This window comes from Neodiprion pinetum, chromosome 6 (assembly GCF_021155775.2).
Source record: "Neodiprion pinetum isolate iyNeoPine1 chromosome 6, iyNeoPine1.2, whole genome shotgun sequence".
Lineage (NCBI taxonomy): Eukaryota > Metazoa > Arthropoda > Insecta > Hymenoptera > Diprionidae > Neodiprion > Neodiprion pinetum.
In genome coordinates, this window is record NC_060237.1 from 2,577,586 (window position 1) to 2,598,978 (window position 21,393).

Here is a 21,393-nt window from a genome sequence, read left to right on the forward strand (position 1 = left end):
CCACGAACATTTAATTGACGATACTACACAGACTTGTACCTGTAATGAGATGTTCAAAGACGAAAATTAATTGAGTCCGCGGAGCGGCGGTGGGCCGCAAAATTAAATGTCTTGCCGTGTGCTATACGGCTGTTTAGATGCACAGATTCTCGGTACCGTTAAGTATTATAAGGGCGGTTCTTAGCGCGGGGCGTAAAATTCCGAAATGACCTGCGGACGCGGATATACGGCGATTCGATCATTCGTTCACTTATTTAATCGCGGATCAGAGAGAGGAGCAGAATTTTTCAGAATTACGGTATCCATTCCAGTCCCGGGTTCAGACCTCCGGGAATTGGAATAATATACTTCTATAGGTTGTACCTACAGCTCAGAAGAACATATTCTGAATCCTCGCATGACTCGTAGCCGTTAAACCTTATTTCAATAATTTAGTTCAGAATCTGTTACATATATATGTATATATAGGTGGAGGTCTTCCTACTCCTCCGGAGAAACTTGAAATAATAACGAAGAACCCGTTAAAGCGCTTCGAGGAGCAGCTCTTTTAAATCAAGAATTAAATTACGCGGTCGCTCAAAACCGTTGAATGTGGCATGGGTATGTAAATACCGTACATAACTACACACACGCTCCGTTACATACGGAATTCGACGCGTGGTGAGTTTGGCAACTTTGTTCAAAATTATAAATTCATTCCTCACAGTTCGAAAAGAATTTTATTCGTATTTCTATATACCATACGAATATGCGAATATTTGTGTGTACGCATATACGTATGTGTATTTATACATATTATATATGTCAATACGGTCGTAATATGAAGTAACATGTATTATATCAAAGAAATTAGGTGCAAACTTCGTACGTGTGTGAGTTTAGTGTGAAATATCATAAGTCTGTACTTTCACGATAGTGAAAGTAAGGGGAGTAAAATCAGGGATTGAGGAGAGAAAATAGAGTGAAATATAAAGATCCTAGAGTTACAGGGTGTAAGGTATACACAGACGTAACGAAGTAAGCAATATTGAGAGTGACGTCGGGTGAACTCAGCTGTGGCTCTTCCTCGAGAGATTTTGATACGGGTCGGCAACGGATTGGCAGAATTTGATGAAAGGTAGTCCCTCGTTCCCGGAGGCTGGAACATTACATCTGGTCGCGGACCCGTGGTCACTCAAAGTTTGATTTGCCCCTGAAACCGAGAAGAGAGAAGAGATATCTTCGTGTACATGTATGTATGTACGTGTAACAATAACTGATTAGGGAAATTAATTGTGCAGGATAATTGGCTCGTGCATGATTAGAGATCGAGCGGGAGCCGGGCTCGATTTGCGTTTATAACGCTGCAGGCGTTATACACCTGGCTCGAGGACTCCGGGCGTTTATTATGATTACGATTAATACCAACATAAGTAACAATGATCAAACTTAAATTACATTCCGCGCGCTAATTGAAGTTTGAAATCCTGAGGCGAAGGAGGAGGTGGAGGAGGAGGTGGAGGCAGAGCTCCTCGCGCATATTTCTCTATCTCCGAATTTCCATACCAGCCGGCATTGCAGCCTGAACCCTCTCACTCTCACGTCTCGATCCTCGCGTAGCTACTTCGCCTGGCTTTTGACGAAAGGAATAATATTTAGTCGAGAGTTAAATCCCATGATTCTATGTCGCAGTGGATTAGGACTTGACGGAGCTTCGAACGGACTCCCGATAAAGTCGAGCCGCGGTATTTAGTTTCTATTTTCCCCATTTTTACTCCTGCCCGTTCGGTTCTTTTTCAAACGCGTTACATGCTCGGTATGCCGGTATATCTCAGGCTTCACGCTTCGTTTGCCACATTGCACGACGCTACGCTAGCCGGCTAGTCTCGACGCCCAGGATTTTCTCCTCTCCTATGCATATTCTCATCCCAGAAAACGGTTTTTCTCGCAAACTGTCGCGGAAAGGATCAAGCGAAAAATTCACAGGTATATGCGAATGGAAAATAATATGTGTCCGTTAATACACCGTGGGATAAAGGAGAATATACGATAATGCGTATGTGATAATTTGCTCGAACAAATCGATGAATAAAACGAAGGCTATTCTTTAACGCGGTGGCTTTTTTCGTTCCGCGTTACGCCCTGCATGCCGGCCCGAATAACATACGATATTTATCCTACGTATTTACATTTCAACAAGATTCCTATCTGTCCTAATTTTCAGCTTATGCAAAACGATTGATTAATTAAACCCTGTGCTCGTTGTCACGGCTCCGCGCGTACATGTACATACTTGTAGGTAAATATTTGTATAAAAAAGCGACAATATAACAAAGGCTTTTCGTTTAATTGGCGAAAAGAATAATTATTATTATCGCTATTTCACGTTTTTACAAAAGTTAGTCAATTTTTTCACCCTAACAGCAATTACAAGTGAACCAATATAATATTCATGATTCGCACATCCTTCACGGAAGAAAACAATTCGCCAGACCGGAAAATTTCGCAAAAATTTTCAGTGCAACGGCAAAGGATTAGCAAGTATTATATGTACAGCCAAGTGTCGCGAGAAATGTTTTTACCGTGACTATATTGATACTAAAATTTGTTGGTCCAGCGAATTGTTTTTATTTTTTTCACGTTTCAATTTCAGCGAGTCGTTTTGCAGAAATTTATCCGTGAACAATACCCACGAATGGATACTTCGAAACCAACGTTTCCTTTCTCCTTTATTTTTTCTTTCAAAATCTCATCTACATCGTACAATAAAATAGATTGTCAATTTGTTTGATCTCCGATAAGAGTTTTCCCATATTTATCATGTGATTCGGAATAAATTTAAAGAAGAGAGGAAAAGAAAACACAAAAGTGAACGTGATCGAATCGCTCGTCACGAGCTGCGATACGAGGGTCTCGAGTATGTCTACAGCGGGGGTCAAAAGGTATACACCACCGGGGGCAAAGATGAACGTCGACGTCACACGCTACACACGTTGTAGGTATGGAGGAGAGAGAGAGAGAGAGAGAGAGAGAGAGAGAGAGAGAGAGAGAGAGAGAGAGAGAGAGAGAGAGAGAGAGAGAGAGAGAGAGAAAGAGGTGGAAAAGGAAGAGGAGAGAGGGGGTCACGGGGTCGCCGAAATGAAATCGATACGTTTATATTTGTTCTATCCGCCTCATCCCCCCGGTGGCAGCATCATCGAACAATCCTGAGAGCAATTGCAAACCATGGACAAGAGTCGAGAACGCCGCTCCTTAAACCAGCTATTGAACCACTGTTAAAAGGCTGTTGACTGTACAGGATACGCAGAAAACGGACGATTCTTGTTCGGATGAGTAATACATCGATTAGTACGTATATCGGGAGAGAGAGAGAGCGGAAAAAGTTGGAGAAAAGCTCCAGGTCGATTAGTTTTTCTCTCGTTGCGCAAGAAACGCGCCCCGGTCGCAGCGATAATTATGTTTGAAAAAGGTACAGGCAATATACTTTTTGCAAAATTCTTTTTCCATCACTTGGACAGAAATTAATTTCTCATCGATTTTTCTCAACCCTTTACCGCTGCCCTCAATTTCAACATCTTCGCTTCACCTGACTTTGAGACGAAAATTTGGAGGCCAGTATCCGTCTAATATCCCCGTTCTTTATCACCGAATATGATAGAAAAAAAAAATGGTGAATCAACTGAACGCGAGGTCACTGGTGACGGAATGAATATTCATTTGTGTCGATTAAAAATCTGTCGGACTATTTAAATCGACTACACGTTTAGTCAGGCCAACAGATCTTGAATTGACACAAATAAATATTCATTTCACCGCCCGTGACCGGAAATTTAGTTTATTCAACGATTTCTTTCCGCTCGGTGCGTGCGTAGAATATCGCATTCGTTACAGGTATGCGCTAAATTTTCATTCCTTATTTTTTTAACCGCGATTTAAAAAAGCGCGGGATTCAAATTGACCGAGTACGCGAAAAGTTGGTGCGCTCCTAGACGCGGAGTGCGAGTCTGTTTGAACAAATTCTGAGTACGTTGGTACACACGTCACCCCGAGGAGTGCCAGGCTGATCCACACGCGTGGCCGCCTATTTGTTCGAGAGATAGATACCCTGCGGTTCCTGGCCAGCTGCATACATGCACCGTGAATCCTCGTTCGGATACCGGGTCGCTGGATCTGCCCAGGCAATAGCTTCGCCACCGTATTTAGGCAGGTTTGGCCTCCGTGAACGCGAGGCTGGCTCAAGCCTGGCTCAACCATTCTGCAGTAATTAATTGGTAATATTCCAAATTGAGAGCATCGGAAGATCAATCGAACGACCGTGAAGCTAACCCGGACCAAATCCGACTCGGGGACTCAACTCGTGTTGCAGGCATGTAGATAGATACGTACGCTCGATGTTCCGAAATTCGGTTAGGATCCGAAGCCTGCGCGTCATTCCTACGACCAAAACTAATCGATTGTTTTTTCCCGGATAATCGAGTTTTTAGGAATTTCACGAACAACGTGATACAACATCAATTTATGGGACTAAAGTATCGATTATTATCATTGACTTACTTACTGAGAAACTATTTGATATGGTTAGTGAAAGATGAATGAATATTTTTACTTGAAATTGAAAAAATGTTTTGAATGAAACTACAAATTATGAAAAAAAACTCTTTCGCCATTAAGACCACGTACTGAATTTTACGAAATTTTGGTTTCAAATGCACTGTTACGAAAAAAAAAAAACTACGAAATAATCCGAAATAATTGAAAATACCAATAACGAAAATGCAAAACAAAACGATTATGATATGGCTAATTTTGACTGGTTCAGACATTGCCTTTTGTTTAGAATAAAATGGAACTTTTTCTGCAGCCGATTGTAACGTCTATTGATCCTAACCGCAGGTACCGTAAAAAATTTCGCCTCTGATATTTGTCCGCCTTGTTTTACGCCGAACTTTGTGCGGTACATTTTTTTTTTTTTTCCTTAGATATTCAAATTTATTCCTTAACCGCGGTAATGGTTAAACGATAGTCTCCGCATCTGTATCCATGAACGGGGAACAAATGTATTTCCATTAAATATGTATGTAGACATAAATATCACAGCAAAGCAAAAGAGCAGTTCCTTGCCAATTTTCCTTCCTCTCTTTTTTATTGCCATTTCTCTTTGTGCTGCAAAACATGTGACATCGATGTAAAAACGAGTAGGCAAATCGTAATTTAAGGATACCTACCGACATCTGCGCTGGCTAGAAGAGCAACTGTCTGCAACCTCTGTTTCTGACGAGTCTGTAGCCGTTCGGACACATCTGACGATTGGAACTACGCGGTGGGAAATACATGGGACGAGATTCGGCCGAACAGATGATCGCGATTAGAACGATGAGCACGGATAAGAAGATCCCTCCACGTAGGAATTTCATTTTTACCGAACGACGGAGACGATGACGAGGACGATGACGAGGACGATGAAAGGGATCGCAAGACGACGGCGACAAGAGCTTTCGGACTTATGCTTCGGGCTTCGAACGATCCCTCCCTATATACCGCGGCAATGCATCGAAGTTAGTCATTAAGCTAGAAATGTGGTTTCCGTCCGTTTCTTTAACGCCGGGATTTCATATCTTAAACACTTCGGCGAGAACACGGTCACGCGGTTATGCGGTTTCGTTCCCAGTATCCGTCGGACTCCGTTGCACGAAGCGAAACGTTACTCACGCAGTTGTGCGATTACCGCTGATAATTCTGATCCACGAATTAAGACGCAGATCGCCTCGAGCTTTCCATGACGCTTCGCTTCTGGGTAATAACAATGTAGGAGTAAAGATAAGACTGTGTGTGTTTTTAAGTGTCGTAAATTTAAGGATTGTGTTGTGACAAAGGCTATCCAACATGCTGTTGCCAGATGAGGAAACGTGGCTAGTTGGTGAGTCTCGGTCACTAAAGTATAAGTAAGGGTATGAGGGTGGGGGTGGAAAAGGCCAAGAGGCCCTGCATCCACCTAAGAGCCAAAAAAGTCAGTCTAAGACCATCGGGACTGCTGGAAAGATGTACTCGTCACTTTGCCATAATAAAGGAATACTTCTGTAAAATTCAAACCTGCCGTCACACTGCAAATCCTTCTTTAGTAAAATTAATAGTATCAAACCTATTATTATAATTATACTACAACAATGATAATAGTTGTGATAATAAGCTTTGTTTATTACAATTTTGTTTGTAAACAAGGGAGTGAGGAGAAGAGTGAGGCAGGTTTGCAGTCGCAATAGAAACACCCGCATTGGCACGAGGTATGAACAGCCCTTCGTGTGAGCGGAGTTTGAGGCTGGCCGCCCAGCAAGCTGCCTTTCGGGAACGAATCAGGGCCAAAAAACTATTTATTTCGGTTTACTGATAGCTGAGAATTAGTTGAAATCAGAGAAAATCACGGAGAAAGAGTGCAATGGTGTTGAAATACGAAATCAAATGGCGTGTGTTAAAACACGTGTTTCTTTTTTTTTTTTTTCGTATACTTAGTAAACTTTTCGAAATATTTCTTCGCCGTTTTCAGTATGGCGAATTCAATCACTGAACCCAAAAACCCTTTTACAGCGTTTTTGAAGGGATTCGAATAAATTTGAAATTTTTATCCACCATATTGATCTGTCATCTTGGATCCTTGAAATCTAATTTCAGATTCATAATCAGCGAGCCAATTTGACTCAGCACAATAGTGTATGACTCGAGGAGTTAAGATGCTGGATCTCCGTGTACTTGACAATCTACACAGTTTTATTACTGTATTTTGTATAACGTGACAAGTAATACAACAACAATAACAGCAATCCATTTATTGGGTTCCTAAGAAATGTCCCCTGTGCACTTGAGCCAAATACACATATGCATGTATAGATATTCTTGTACAGGTGAAATAGACAAATGCCAATGATAATTGTAAAACGATTCGATATAAAATAAAGAGAACAAAAAAACACCGAAATAAATCGTGATAAATTTAACGTCGAAGAAAGCGAACGATATATAACGGCGTGCAGGAACGCTTGTCTCGGTACAAACATCAGCTGGGACCGCAGAACGATGCGTGTTGAATAATTTCAACTGCAACGTTATCCGCTAGCATACCAAGCTTGTAAAATTCACGCTTAGCTCTGTGACGGCCAATAATAAACAATATCGGATATTGTGCAGCGAAAAGAAAAATTGAAAAATAAAAACATGCCGCAACCAGGTTATCGAAAAAAATCTGCTCACCCGGAAAAAAATGATTAACCACATTTTCCGTTGTTATTAAATAAACAAAAAGTCGCGATACGAATCCTAAACGAATGTCGAATGTCTGATCTGCACTCACCTAAAACAGTATGCGACATCTACCGTTAGTGTAAACGGCGCCACCCAAACATCGAATTGGTACGACGAAGAGGGAGCCTTTGTTTACCTTCGTCGATTTCGGGAACGAGTCGAAGGGAAAGAAACGCTGAGTGACCTGGGAGGTATCGGTTGGAGCCGAACGGACCGATGACAGTATCGGCAAGAGGACCGCGACCAGCGCGATGAGAAAATCGGCTCTCATGGCGCGTGTTTCGAGATAGAAACCCACGAGATTTTATCGAAGCGCTCAGCGTCGGGTCGCACTGATAAACTGAATATCAGAGAGTGTCGATCCGGTCATCCCCCCACCAACGAGCAAAGATCCGACACGGCAAGGCTGTGACGGATGCCAACACGCGGCTGGCTCGCGGTGTCGTGCGTGAAAAATAAACGTCAGCCTTGATTGTCACGCAAGCACACATCGCACGTATCTAGTTACATACACAGACGAATGTCAATGCCGCGTGACGCGCGTGTCTTCGTCGTTGAATCGCGTTCCATGAATGTCGCGATACTCTGAACTTTCGAACAATGTATTCCAGGAACGATTCTGTCATCACGCGGCGTCATCGACGTTCGCAGATATGCTTTTTGCATCGCGAACTTTCGCAGATTACGATATCAGGGAAGGAAATTTACGGTGCGGATGAAATCGCATGGATCCTGCGTTATGACGGAAAGTGGGACCTGCTCGGGACTTGGACGGAACGCTAATCAGCCACACGGATACGCTCGGACAGATCGTCCGTCGTGTGAAACGTGAAAATAGCGTGACCATAAATGGCTGTATGAATACGTGCACGCGTTGATTAATGGGACACGAATCAGCCTTAGAGATGGGAATTACTGCCTAGTCACTTATAGTGAAGATGTGAAGAAGTCGAGTTTGCCTCAAACTGATTTAGAAGGAACGTGACGCTCTTTCTTTCAAGTTCAAACACCTGCTGGTGCGGAGTTCGATTGATATACTGGTAATAATCGAATCCAATTATAATACTCTGCGGCTCAAGGAGAAAATCGGTGTATTACGCAACTAGTGCGTAAAATGTTATTTTACGCACGGGTAGCGATCGAAAAGTATCGAACGAGTGACATTCGATCGCTACGTTGAATTAATCATCAAAACCTATGTATACGTATACCTAAATTTTACGTGACCGCCTCAAACGGGCTAAGATCGACCTTTGGATTTTCGCGAAGCACGAACTTGTGGTTAGTCGCGTAAAGTCAGATTCGTTCGCGTCGGCGCATGTGCGGAGTACAGAAAAGTCCACTTTCAAGTCCCAGGAGTTGAAAGTCGTCTTTTCCGTACTCCGTGCATGCGCATTCGCAGACTCACTCTACCGTCATAAAAACGGGTGCATTGTGTAACAACCAATGATCCCAGTTCATCTTTCCAAGTATAAGCAAATTCTCCCCAACTGCACGAACTTTTATACGACACAACGATGTGATGCAGGATTACTCACGGACAGCAAAATTCACACGCTTTTTCTGCACTGACCGAGGGTGGTGCGGAATGATCCTTCCTCGCAAGGATCGAGGGACATCCTAGGAGCGTCGATTACGGCGGCATAGATCCCATTTTCCGGAACCGACTGCGAATCCGATCTTCCAATTACCGAATTATTCCCAGAGGATATATTGATCAACGCCTCTCCGACAGGCCAGCAGCCCGCGTAGGCGCAGAATACAACAAGCAGGATCACAACCGGCCTTTGCCACTCCATAGTGATCTCCAAAAGTTCGAATATCAAAGTGAAATCGACTATTGTCGTCTGTATCTCACGCGGAGGCTGGGCGGCAATTGACTTCTCCCGGGGTTAAAACACTCCGAACTAATCTTCAGGCCTATGTTGCACAACGCGTAAGTTTATTTCTCTTAGTGTGCCTCAAAAAAGAATCAGAAAAACTTGTTTGCTTGACATAAAACCCACGCATGTGCGCACAGACGCGCGTAAGCACATTTATCGCCGGCTCTATGGTTTATAGATTATTGTTATAATTTATCGATGCGATTCATCGTTGTTGCGGTCCCGCCGCCCTGCCAGATATCTCTTTAAAAGACACGCCACGCCGTTTTCCTCTTCCTTCTTCTCGTTCTTCTACAGTCGTCTGTTTTTCCCTACAACGATTCAATCCCGAGTCGACTTCCCCCGGAAGTGATAACGCACAAGGTTTCGCACCGCATGCGCTTAACGATACGAGCCTTACAAGCTTCCGGTCTGTAACCTCGCGGCTTACCCTCAATTATACGTCTATACGCCGAATATTTTTTCGCTGCGTTTCGCCACTTTTTCACTTTTTATTCATCCAAATTTGTTTCGCATTCAACGTCGACGCGGTGCAATTTCGATTATACGATTGTCGAGCCAACGGAATTTTCACCCGTTAATGGTAGAATGTGACAGACACTTCTGACGGTGTACGTATACATTTTTTTTTATTTATGGCGGGTAATAATACAAACGGATTAGCGTAACGAGAATTTCTCATGGTAATAATTACACTTTTCATGTTCGATGTACGTGTAACGATAAACGAATATAAAGAGTGGTTTTGAATATTTCGAATCGGTATTAACGACAGATTAATTACTAGCTCGTATGAACGTATAGAATGAACAAAAACAAAAAAGAAAAAGAAAGGAATTTACAAGCGACATGCAAACACAATATTCATCATCACATACGATACGTTAAAATTATATTATTATTCACGTGAACGTTGTAAGGATACACTATTGGGGTGATTGTACAGCTTGTGTTAGCGTCAAATTGGCTAAGATCGAGCTTCGGATGTTACGCACACTAGGCTGTATCAAAAAGTTATCAGCGCGTAAAATGGAATTTGACGCACAGGATCGCAAAAATTATATACCAAATTTAAAAGCTGCGTGCGCGCGTTTATCGCTCGCTTCACAACTGATAAAACGAAGCTCGAAGTAAGCATCCGGTTTTCGTGTATTTCAGCTTTATTTATCGACATATTTGAGCTGTCGATCAGACGAGCTCGGAAACGTGAAGAATTTAATATCGAACTGCAGCGCGCGCGTCACTCTTACGATAAAACATACATGATATACAACCGATGCAGGCATGGATGCATTCGCGTACGGATAGAGGGAGATGCCGGAGGTGATATTTTCGGTATGGATTATAAAACCGTCCCGACGAATAATAGAAGACCGTACACCGGAATGTTAAAGCGTCGTGTCACAGACCACGAAAAGATCAACGCGTTCCTCACGACCATTCAAAATAACAACCAACGATCCCAGTTCGTCTTTCCAACCATATAAAGCAAACTCTCCCCAACTGCACAAACTTCCAAACGACACAACGATGTGATGCAATAATACTCACGGACAGAAAAATTCATATGAGTCTTCTGCACCGACCGTAGCGATCAAGGACTCTACCCTTTGTGCAAACTCTGAAACTCCCCTTCTTACGAACGTCGATGATTACCTCCTTGGGGATATCTTCAGAACTAGTCGTTTTCGATGTCGATTGAGTGGCCGGATCGTTCCGATGGAACAGACTTTTCCACGCCTCTCGAATAGACCAGCAGTCCGCGTAGGCGCAGAATATAACAAGCAGGATCACAATCGGCCTTTGCCACTGCATACTGACCTCCAAATATTCGAATATCAAAATGGACTCGACTATTGTCGTCTGTATCTGACGCGGTGGCTGCTGGGCTGCAATGGAAGGCGCAATTTCACGCGGGGTAAAAACACTCTCAACTAATCTTCACGCGTGTTCTGCACTAACGCGAGTTTATCTCTCATGTCGTTACTACGCCTCAAAGCGGAATTCCGAGACCTTGTTTATATGGTATGGAACCAACGATGTGTGGCCATGCATGTGTGCGGGCACACACGCGTATGCACATCTATCAAACGCTCTGGAATTCGCAGCTGTTCAATGTATCGATACGATTCGTCGATGTTGCGATTCCGCAACCATACCAGAGGCCTTTTTAAATGAGACACGACGGCTTTCCTCTTCCTTCTTCTTCTTCTTCTTCTTCTTCTTCTTCGTCTTCTTCAGCCGTCTCGCTTTTCCCGCAACGATTCACTCCCGAGTCGACTTCCCCAGGAAGTGATAACGCACAAGGTTTCGCACCGCATGCGTTTAACGGTACTAGCTTTATAAACTTCCGGTCTGTAACCTTGAGGCTTATCCTCAATTACGCGTTTGTACACCGAGTATTTTTCCGCTGCGTGTCGCGACTCTTTCTCCCTTTATTCGTCCAAATTTCGTTTCGCATTCAACGTCGACGCGGTTCAATTTCGATTATACGATCGTCGAGCCGACGGCATTCTCACCCGTTAACCATTGGTACGTGACAAACACTTCCGACGGTGTGCGTACATACATATTATTACATGCTACCGTTACCGTGCTGGTTTCACGCTGTCGAATATTTTCAAATGCCCGTTTGTAATTACCTTATTAGCCCGAAGTTATCCACGAATTAATTCGGTATCGCAACGATGAAATCAAGAATCACGCCGACCCAAGCATAGACCAACCACCTCGTACTCCTCGCGTTTTAATTAAAATTTCAACGCGCTTGTGTTTTATCCAAATCTGATTTCACTTCGCGGGGAGGTAGGATCAACGTACGTTCCCTGAACTCGACATCGCCCCGACGATCTTCGGTACAAGATTGCGCAGGTACACGTAAAACGAACTAATGAAATTAAGCGTGGTCAATTTTTCACGAAAGTTGACATAAATTTTCGACTCCGCCCGACCAAGTGGGCGCGCAATTATGCATAGATTCCCAGATATTATAGCCGTTACACGCCGCTGACTGTTCGCCGTTATCGTTCGAGGTGGACGTGCATCAGCGCTAAAAATAGGACGTGATATCAAACAGTAATATTTGATCACGTACGATTTGAGCTACCCCACCACCCTTGACAGCAGAGAATGCGTATTCGTTAACCTAATTGCTGGAACAACATTTGACCCAAAATTGTGCCGCACGATGATACTTGCGTAGATTAAGCTTGATGGAATTATATACGTCATGGAATCGGTCCGGCTGCCTGCTCCAACGATAAATCCCCGCCCATTCGCCAGTAATTATAATCATGAAATAAAATTCAAGTCGTTAATATTTCTTCGTGCGCTCGGATCGATCGATAAGCCCGCGTGTAACGAATCGATATAACGAAACAGTATCGTGCGAATATTTTTCGTATTAAATTTTACACTCAAGCAACATTACGCAGAGGGTACACTTTGCACAGAGGCTTTTACAACGATGATAATACAGCTATCCATGCTCTCCGCAGATATTGAATGAATATTTCAACGACATTGGCTATACGCCGTTTGGTCAACGATGAAAATTGTTTTTTCGGTTATTTTATGTTTTAGACATGTATTCGAATAAGCGGGCGTACTGTTAATTTTCCATCACTTTTCGTGCGCTTCGTTATTGCGAAAGGGTTGAAAGGGGGAAAAAAAATAAAAATAAAAAAGTAACGACGTTTCGGGTAAACATATGGGATTAGGAATTCGAGCCTGTAGGAACCTTCGCTCCGGTAGGTACGGCCGATATAAAAAAAAGGTAGGATAGCACGGACCTCATTATCTCTTGAGGCAAACGGGAAGACAAGAGGGGGGGGGGGGGGGGGGGGGGTGATGCGGGGTAAAGAGATCCGGAACCTCCGGAGTAGAAGAAGGGGAAGACGAAGAAGAAGTTACTTACGAATTGACCAAATCGTTTGACCCGTGGCCCCCTGCTTCCCAAGTAACCCCAAATACATTTACAACCGAGAGAGGAGATACAGAGACAGAAAGGAAATAGGTTGCGGACGAAAAGGGAGTGGAGACATGGAGGAGGGAAAAGGAAATGTAAATGTCGAGTTCTTAAAAATAGTCCCGCGGGTGGATCAACTTTGCCCTCTCGTATCTAATTGGGGTGAATTTCGTTTTCTCCTTACACAGCGTGCATGGTTGCGTTGAAGAAAACTGGCCCAAGTTTACGAATATTTCATTCACGGATGGCAAACGACGGCAGAAACGTTTCCCACCGCAAGGATCAGGGGGTCGATTACCTAACATCGCTTTTCACATTTGCCACCATCCAAGCATTCCGATTGGTTGACTAAAACTTGCAAACCAATCGGAACGCCTGGATGACGGGAAATGTGAAAAGTGAAATTACAGGATCGATCCCCCGAAATGACTTGACAAAATTATTTTTCTACACTCGGTGCAGCGCTGTTTGCCGAAGATTCCGAAACCCTCTTAAATCGTATTTCCTACCTTCGGGTTCAGCAAGAGAAGAACGAGAAAAACTCGGACCCACAAGTCCTCCGCAGCTTTGAGTGTCCTTGTATATTCTCGTTCTCAATGTTCCAAACTTTTATACGAATCACTCGGCGCACATACTACATATATATATGTATTATCGGTGAGAGCGAAGAGAGCACGGCTCTGTACGTACGTACGAATGGAAACTTACGGTCATCCAAGTGAGGGGCGACATGTATCCCCGACCTTAAGCTGTGTTCCGGGGCATTTTCGTGTAGTAGCTACGTCAATGATGTGACGAAAGTTTGGGTCCGCCGTCGTGGGGGGCGGAGTTGTAGATGTGGAAATGGGGGTGCTGGCCGTGCCCCGTACAGAAAAGTGAAGGGCCGTCTTGACGTCGTCGCGAATGGTGTTTATCGCTTTGCCGAGGCCTGAGAAGACGTTACCAAAGTCTGCACGCGGCCGACCGCTGGCGTGGGAAATCGAAACGGCGACGATGGCGACTACGAGGAAAAACTTTCGACTGACCATCTCGCGTCTTTCGAACCGCATGATGTTCTCCTTCCGCAATAAGACTCCAACTAACTGAAGCTTGCTCTGCTTTCGGTCACTCGGCCATCTCTTCGAGGTCGGAGGTGGTCGTTATCGCTCCGCTTAATGGCGCCGTAATCAACGCTGCATAATCTCGAATTAACGAGTGCAGTGGGACGTCGGTCAATTTCTCGACACATTGAAAATTATCTTGGTCTCGGTTCGAGGGAAGAACGTAGTTCGCCTAAGCTCGGTGATTTGAATAAGGATCTGCATGTAGCAGGATTTCCATCCCTAAACTCTTGCATTTTGTTTTAATTATGGATAAGCAATAAAGCAATCGTTTAAACGTTGATACCAAAAGATTCTTCGTGTATCGATTCATCGCGTGTACTAGACCTCTCCTTAGCAAGGGTGAAATCGAATTTCTATGGTCTCACTCCCCAAATTGCTTCGAAATAGTTCAAAACAATTATAAATTTTTTTTCCATCCATATTTACCCACCCCTAGAAAGCCTTACGTGTTTCCGTGAGAAAAGCATTGATTTTTCGAGGTTTTTAATCGAAATTGCGTACGTAGTCCAAGAAGAACCGTAAACATTTTTCTGAAACAGCAAAACGAAGGTGAATATTTGTCCTCCTTTGAAATACCGCTTTGGAAATTTGGCTATCTCGATTTTTGACTCCGCTATCTAGCTTTTAGTGTGGTAAGAAATTCCGACCAGTGATTCAAACTTTTCGGTCAAGGAACCCAGTGGTATTAGTTTTAAATAAAAAGGAAATTCTTCGCTGAAAATATTGACAGGTCTATTATATACATATATGTATACAACCAAACAGGCGTTAATAGCCAAAGAAATCAAATGTTGTTATGTCAGCAGAATTTATTTGGTGCTAAAGTCGTATCAAGGTAGCGGGTTATCCTAAGGTCACGGTGGAGTAATCATTACTTTAGAGTAGCTGTCCAGTTAATCCATTGGGCTGCGGTCACATCGTCTTTCTTTTAGAGAATAAGGAAAAATTATTAAAAATTCGCGATTAGATTGGTTGTTATCAGAACTGAGGTTAAGATGTCGAAACCAAATTCGACCATTGTATGTAAAAGAGAGCAATATTCAAATTCATATCTGTTTCGTAATTTTAATATCGTAATTATGTTTTTAATCCGCATCGAAAGTCAAGAAAACACATTTCGCGCGAACTACGGATTTAGATCGCCACGGAAAATAATCCATTTTCCATTATTGGACAAAATATTGATTCAACACGTGTCGAGTGCACGCGTAAGAAGCTCGCTTCCCGAGATGGATAGTGCGGGATACCTACCCAAGACTCGGTTACTTTATGGTCGAAAAAACGTCCGGCCTTCCAGCAGAGCTATTCGGATGTAGAACCGTAAGGAGAACGCCTATGGCAATGATTCTGCGTATCCCCTGAGCCGCGTAATGGGAAAGAAAAGGAGCGAAAAAATTCGCGAGGTGATTCATAGACGGAAGATGCACGATGTTTACCGAAATACTGAATCGAGTCTCTCTCTCTCTCTCTCGCGGGCGATTCAAAGGTAGCTTTATCTGTGCAACCGCGGAACGCATTTTCCATCGAGCAAGCTTGCGTCAGATCCGCAAGTACTTTTCCGTCCACCAGGAGCCCTGGTAGTCGAACTGAAACGTCGGGCACTTCGCAGGCTTCCACCGGACGTCGACGAGGCCGACATCGCGAGCAGGAAGAAGATGGCGAAGAGAAAGATGCCGGTCAATGGAATCCTGAACCGCATGGCGTTTGGTTCTGGAGGAGAAATTGACTCCAGGGATTTTTACAACGACTTTACACCTTACCGATGCCGCGATAATTCAATAATTCACCGTGTCGCATCACGCTTAGCAGGTGCGCCTGCCAATAACTCCGAGCCAATAAAGCTAACTCGGAAGAATGAGTTTGTTCCTCGAGTGCGATAATTGGTTCGCGATACTTGAATCGTTTTCACGGTATAACCTCGCATGCCAATTATTAACTTGAATTTTAATCAGCAGCGCTGTTAGTCCGCGGAGAAGAAGGAGAACAACGGAGGGGGATAAACGAAATTGTTATTGCGTGTAGACGGTGAGATGAGAGGTGATTTTTGCGGTCGGTTTACTCCGTCCGGGTCAAGGAATCACCGCCTCGAGATACGGGGTTATACGGGGTTATACGGGGTTATATCCATCTGCCAGTTTCCCCCGGCTTCGTAAAACACAAATTAGTTTCCAATAATTCAATTAGCCATGAAACACTTGGAAAACCAAAAGGTTTTACGAGCGTTCGTATATATATATATATATGTTCGTGCAACGCGAGGCGGACATGATGGACATATAGTTCCAGCTGGTGTGGCTATTTATGTTTAACATAAACACACGATCCGAACCGAGATACACGGCCGTTTTACCGCTCGGAAACTCGATTGTATAAAAATTTTCCGATTAATCAATACCGAAACGTTCGTTCTCTGCATAAGACGTGCATGGTTATATTATTACATTATATGCACCAGATGGTTACCGTAAAGTCGAACTTCTCGCATTTGTATCGCAAAAACAGTAATTTCAGACAGTAGGTTAAGGATTTGGTGCAAAAAACACGTCGATCTACGTTTTTTGTTTTTTTTTTTTCAGCCGAGTATTAAAAGGATAAGATCGAATTTATACACACGGTTAGTACAAGGCTGTCTGAAGTTGTGCTGTCCTCGTAATGGCCGTGTAAAAAAAAAGACGTTGAAAATCTACGTGCTTTTTGAACCAAATCCCTGCGCCAGTACCCTAACGCTCACAGTTTACAGTTCAAACGTTTCTCAATACTACGAATATCATTTCATGTACGTATTGAAAGCGATTGAATATTTGCCCACGAAACCCCCGACGTATTTTAAATTTATCAGAGAGGTATATTTCCATGATTGCGAAAGTATTTGAGCCCCTTCAGCGTTGAGCAGACTACTTAAAGCTCCGATTCCAAACCTCCGATCCAAAATCTCATTTCGAAGTTGAATATTTAATTTCATAGGGCGTGTGCGGAGAAAGAGAAGGGAAAGACGTTTAGGCTCCCCTTTTTGACCAAACTTTGCCTCTTGAAGGAAAGTCGCGAGCGGGCGATAATTTCGTAGGATATTCAAGTTCACCGGCTAGATTGGATCGTAGCAAAATTTGTCGCACTTTGTTATTCCGAATCCATCCTGTTGTACGAGCTCCCTGCCTTCTTCGCACCTATCTTTGGTCGAATTGCCGAAACTCCGTCCTCCAAGGCTGGGATAGATTTGCGCTCTCTGGAATTTACGATACCGGCCTACGGCAACAAGCCTTGGCACTTAATATCACGGCAGGCCGTCAGCCAAACGCACGAACGGTTTGTTTACAAAGTTATGAGAACTAAATCATCAAGTGGAGCACGAAAAGTGGCTCAAGTCTGGGTAAGAGGATGCTTGTTCACGGCGTTGAGGATCTTCATTAAGAATTAGAGAAGTTTGGAAACCCAATGAAGCTCCTTAGCCCCTCCCTGCCCCTCGCTCATTACCACCGTGGCCCAATTATACCCATAATTAATTTCAACCTCTACCCTTTCCATGAAATCACCAAATTCATTTCATTTTACCGCACGGCTGTTTTATGCTACTCGCTCCGTAACATTTTAAGATTCTACGCCGACAGATTTTTCGATATTTGTTACAAATTTACGGTGCGGCATACGTTTTAGATGATATCGATTCCAGTGAAATTGCTTCCATTCCCGCAAATTCATACACGTAGAACGGAATTTGATGAGATTGGATTGAATAAGCAGCATCAAGCACAGTGTTTATTTGATTTATTATTCGACTTGACATATCAGCTCAAACACGTTACCACCGATTGACGCTGAGGATGGTTCCCCTTCTATTATCAAAGACCAGCTCGGGTGATGATGTATTCCAACACTTACTGCAAATAGTAATAACAATAGCAATTAGTAACAATGGTAATGCCTAATAGGACAACGTGGCCAGGTCAGTCTTCTGTCAAATGTACGCGAGAGAAGAATGAGAGTGTACAAAATGACGTCGAACTTGGTAGTTAACATGGTTTGCTACTTATGGGAATTGGCGCACACCCTTTATGCTTCTCAATGCTGCAAACGGACGGACTCGATAAACAAGAGATACGATCGCACGAACCACATTAGGTACCTATATTCCGGGTCAAGAGATACCAGATAAATGACCCAGCGGTCAATCGCCTAGAGTTCGTCTTGGAAAAGATCCTCGCCATTGCTGTACGACTTCGAACAATCGGGCATATTACGTTCCTCGGGGAAAAAATCTCCAACGCTTATCCGAACCATTTTCGAAATGAGCTTCTAGCTTCGCGAGATCTATCCGCGCAATAACTTGAAGTAAGCCATTTTCACGATCTTTTTCTTTCATCACCATCGCCGGAATTGAAAGACAAAGTTCTTCCGTCAAGTTTTCACAGACATCACCCGCAAACTCACCTAATGCTTGACGAACAAGAAATATAACCGAAACTTTCCAAGGCTACACGAAATCTTCGATCTGTTCCACGCTCCGTACAATCGACGCTGTTACTAACATTGTTAAATATCGTAATGCTGACGATGAGTAAAAAGGGGTTTTGAGGCACCATCAAAGAATTCCTTCAACCATCCGTTGGGAATCCATGACGGGAAATCTCACCTCAGGCGGTGGACCTGGTTTCCTTCGGCATTCGTCATCTACCCAAATCTCTCCCTTTTCGCAAGTGGGAGCTTTGCATACTCCATCTTTTATTTCGTATCCTGGTGGACAGTTCTGTGTACTGGTTGAATCAGCCTGACGTGGCGGTGGTGGTGGTGGTGGTACATCGGGTGATCCAGAACCTGCGTCTTCGCCATTGTTGGCATCGACATCGCCGAGAAGCATCGAGAGGAAGATGACTTGAAGGAGGCAAAAGCCGAACACCGAGATTTGGAATCGCATTTTTGTCCACTTGTTAGGCACGAATCAAAGATCGTAAAGAACTATTGGGTAGTGAACCTCTTTGGCCAGTCTTATAGGTCAAAATCTTTTCCGGAAGCGATCAAGATGTCGAATCGCACTAAATTAATTCACGTACCCCAAACGATACGACCTCATTGTCTCAGCCACGCAATTGACCAGCTCTACATCGCCGTGGAGATAACCTCTCGCGCCTTGGAGCTTTAACAAGGCCTCGTCGTAATCAAAACTAATCGTTCATTTCTCGGCGATTATCGCGTTATACGCGAGGACCAAAGACCCTGGGTTTGTGTGACGAACATTTTTAATGACATCATCGCAAAACGAACTACACACACCACGTTAACTGTAACGATTTTTGATAAGAATATTAATCAATACGAAACTGATAGCCCGGCAGCGAATGTTTTACACTTGAACGGGTTAATTTCAATACCGTAGATTATTGTAATCCAATACTGACCGCACAACAAAAGAGTTTTAAGTTGATGGATTACTCGCAAAATGAAGATGAGAAAACCATCCACCCCGTTTTCAATATCTTTGGCAAGTAATTATAAATAAAAGTTTAGAAAACGAACGAATATGGTTTGAATTAATATTCAGACACCTTTTCCCATTTCCCGTTCTATCTCGTTCTCCTTGTTTGAGACTCGTTTTTTAAATCTATTGTTTCCCTCATCCTTGCCTCCTGTAAAAGTCTCTCTATTTATTCTTGCTAATATCGCTGATGCGTACCAAAACATTGCATCTAGCTGACAGAGAAACCGGCCGCGATGCGCGATGGTATCTTTACCTTCCAACGTGGAACAGTGTAAGGGCAGGGAAAGAAAAAGCTCTGAAATCACCAGCCCAGAATTACGCTGACAATAAAGAATGATAACAATAATAAAATAGAACTTCAGGAAGGAAGAAATATCAGGAATACGAAACGCGCAACGAACGAGCGGTCTGAAAACGAATCTCAGGGGTTTCTGAACAATTTCAAAATACAACAGAACTCCAAAATCGTTTACAACTTGCGGTTTGACGCGCGATAGTAGGTAATGATTTCTAGCGTGTAATAAATAAATGAAAAATGCACGGCGTGATATTTGCATTAAAATTACATTGGACACAGCTTATTGTTAGTACGATTGTCGTACGGATTTGATTTATGGGAAGTCTGGAGGTTTTTCGGGTGAAGGCTGACGCGAGAAATCAGAATACGTGTGTTATGGATGACGTTATATTTATACACGTTGATGCAAATTCTCGTCGACTTGGGAAATTATCAAGTAAAAAAAGGAGAAACTGAACGGAAGAAAACGAAAGAAAAATGTGTAAAATATATAGATCTTAGCTGTACAGAGAGTTTGTCCGCATAAAGTGACTCCTTTGAAAGTAATAAATTCCCGGCATGCCTCGAGCGCATAATTAAGTCGATTCCAATTAAAGCATGGCGTGCTTCGCATCAATACATGTATTCAAATATCACCTAATTGATTCGTCGTCGGTGCTGCATGTCATGTACGAGCAATACAGGTAGGTGGCGCATTGCGCTCTTCATTGTCAGACCTTCGAATCGCAACTAATTCGAGGTGTCTGAATCTGTAACGGAAAATTGTCGAAAAAGTTATCCCGCGTAATTTTTTTGCCCAGCGAAAGAGGCGGTTTTTTTTAATTCGAAGCAATCGATCCTGCGCAATTGCGAAACTACGTTTGCTTGCAAGTTTTTTCAGATATTTCCAACTCCACGGGTGTGCGGAGAAGACAAAATCTGAGCTCATATCCGCAAGTAACACTCGTGCAGTTACCGTCCGCAGAAAACTATTCACAATACCCGCACAGGCCTGCTCCATTATCGATTTACTCGAAATTTTACCTGTTCCAAGGCGGGTCTATAGCCCGTAGCCTTTGTGCACGTACGCGTTTTAAGTGCTCGAAGAACTCCGATCGTTCGTGGATCCATAAATATGCGTAGACATATATTGTGTAAGTGGTGAAATGTATGTGTTACGTATATCAGGGTGATCCTTGAAAAGGTGATTTTTCAATTTCGACCGGCACACCCCCCGAGTAGGCTCCAGATGATTAAAAAATAATTTCGTAATTTTTGCAGATTTTTATCTCAACTCTAACTCGTGCCCCAAAAGTCATTTGCTATTGCTATATTAGATTCGCCATTTTGAATCTTGTAATTTTGAGTTCAGATTCGTAATCAGCGGTGCAAGAAACCCCCCTGAAACCAAATTTCATCCG

General features: G+C 43.2%; 2 long non-coding RNA genes across 2 annotated transcripts; both read right to left on the reverse strand.

Moving 5' to 3' along the window:
* Nucleotides 1-700: 700 nt before the first annotated feature.
* LOC124220838 (uncharacterized) lies at nucleotides 701-14,370 on the reverse strand. Its single transcript, XR_006883678.2, has 2 exons — nucleotides 13,831-14,370; nucleotides 701-1,192 (listed from the first exon to the last, which is right to left on the reverse strand). It is a non-coding gene; the product is annotated as an uncharacterized lncRNA (long non-coding RNA).
* Nucleotides 14,371-17,970: 3,600 nt separating this feature from the next.
* LOC138191082 (uncharacterized) lies at nucleotides 17,971-19,521 on the reverse strand. Its single transcript, XR_011177371.1, has 2 exons — nucleotides 18,853-19,521; nucleotides 17,971-18,100 (listed from the first exon to the last, which is right to left on the reverse strand). It is a non-coding gene; the product is annotated as an uncharacterized lncRNA (long non-coding RNA).
* Nucleotides 19,522-21,393: the final 1,872 nt, after the last annotated feature.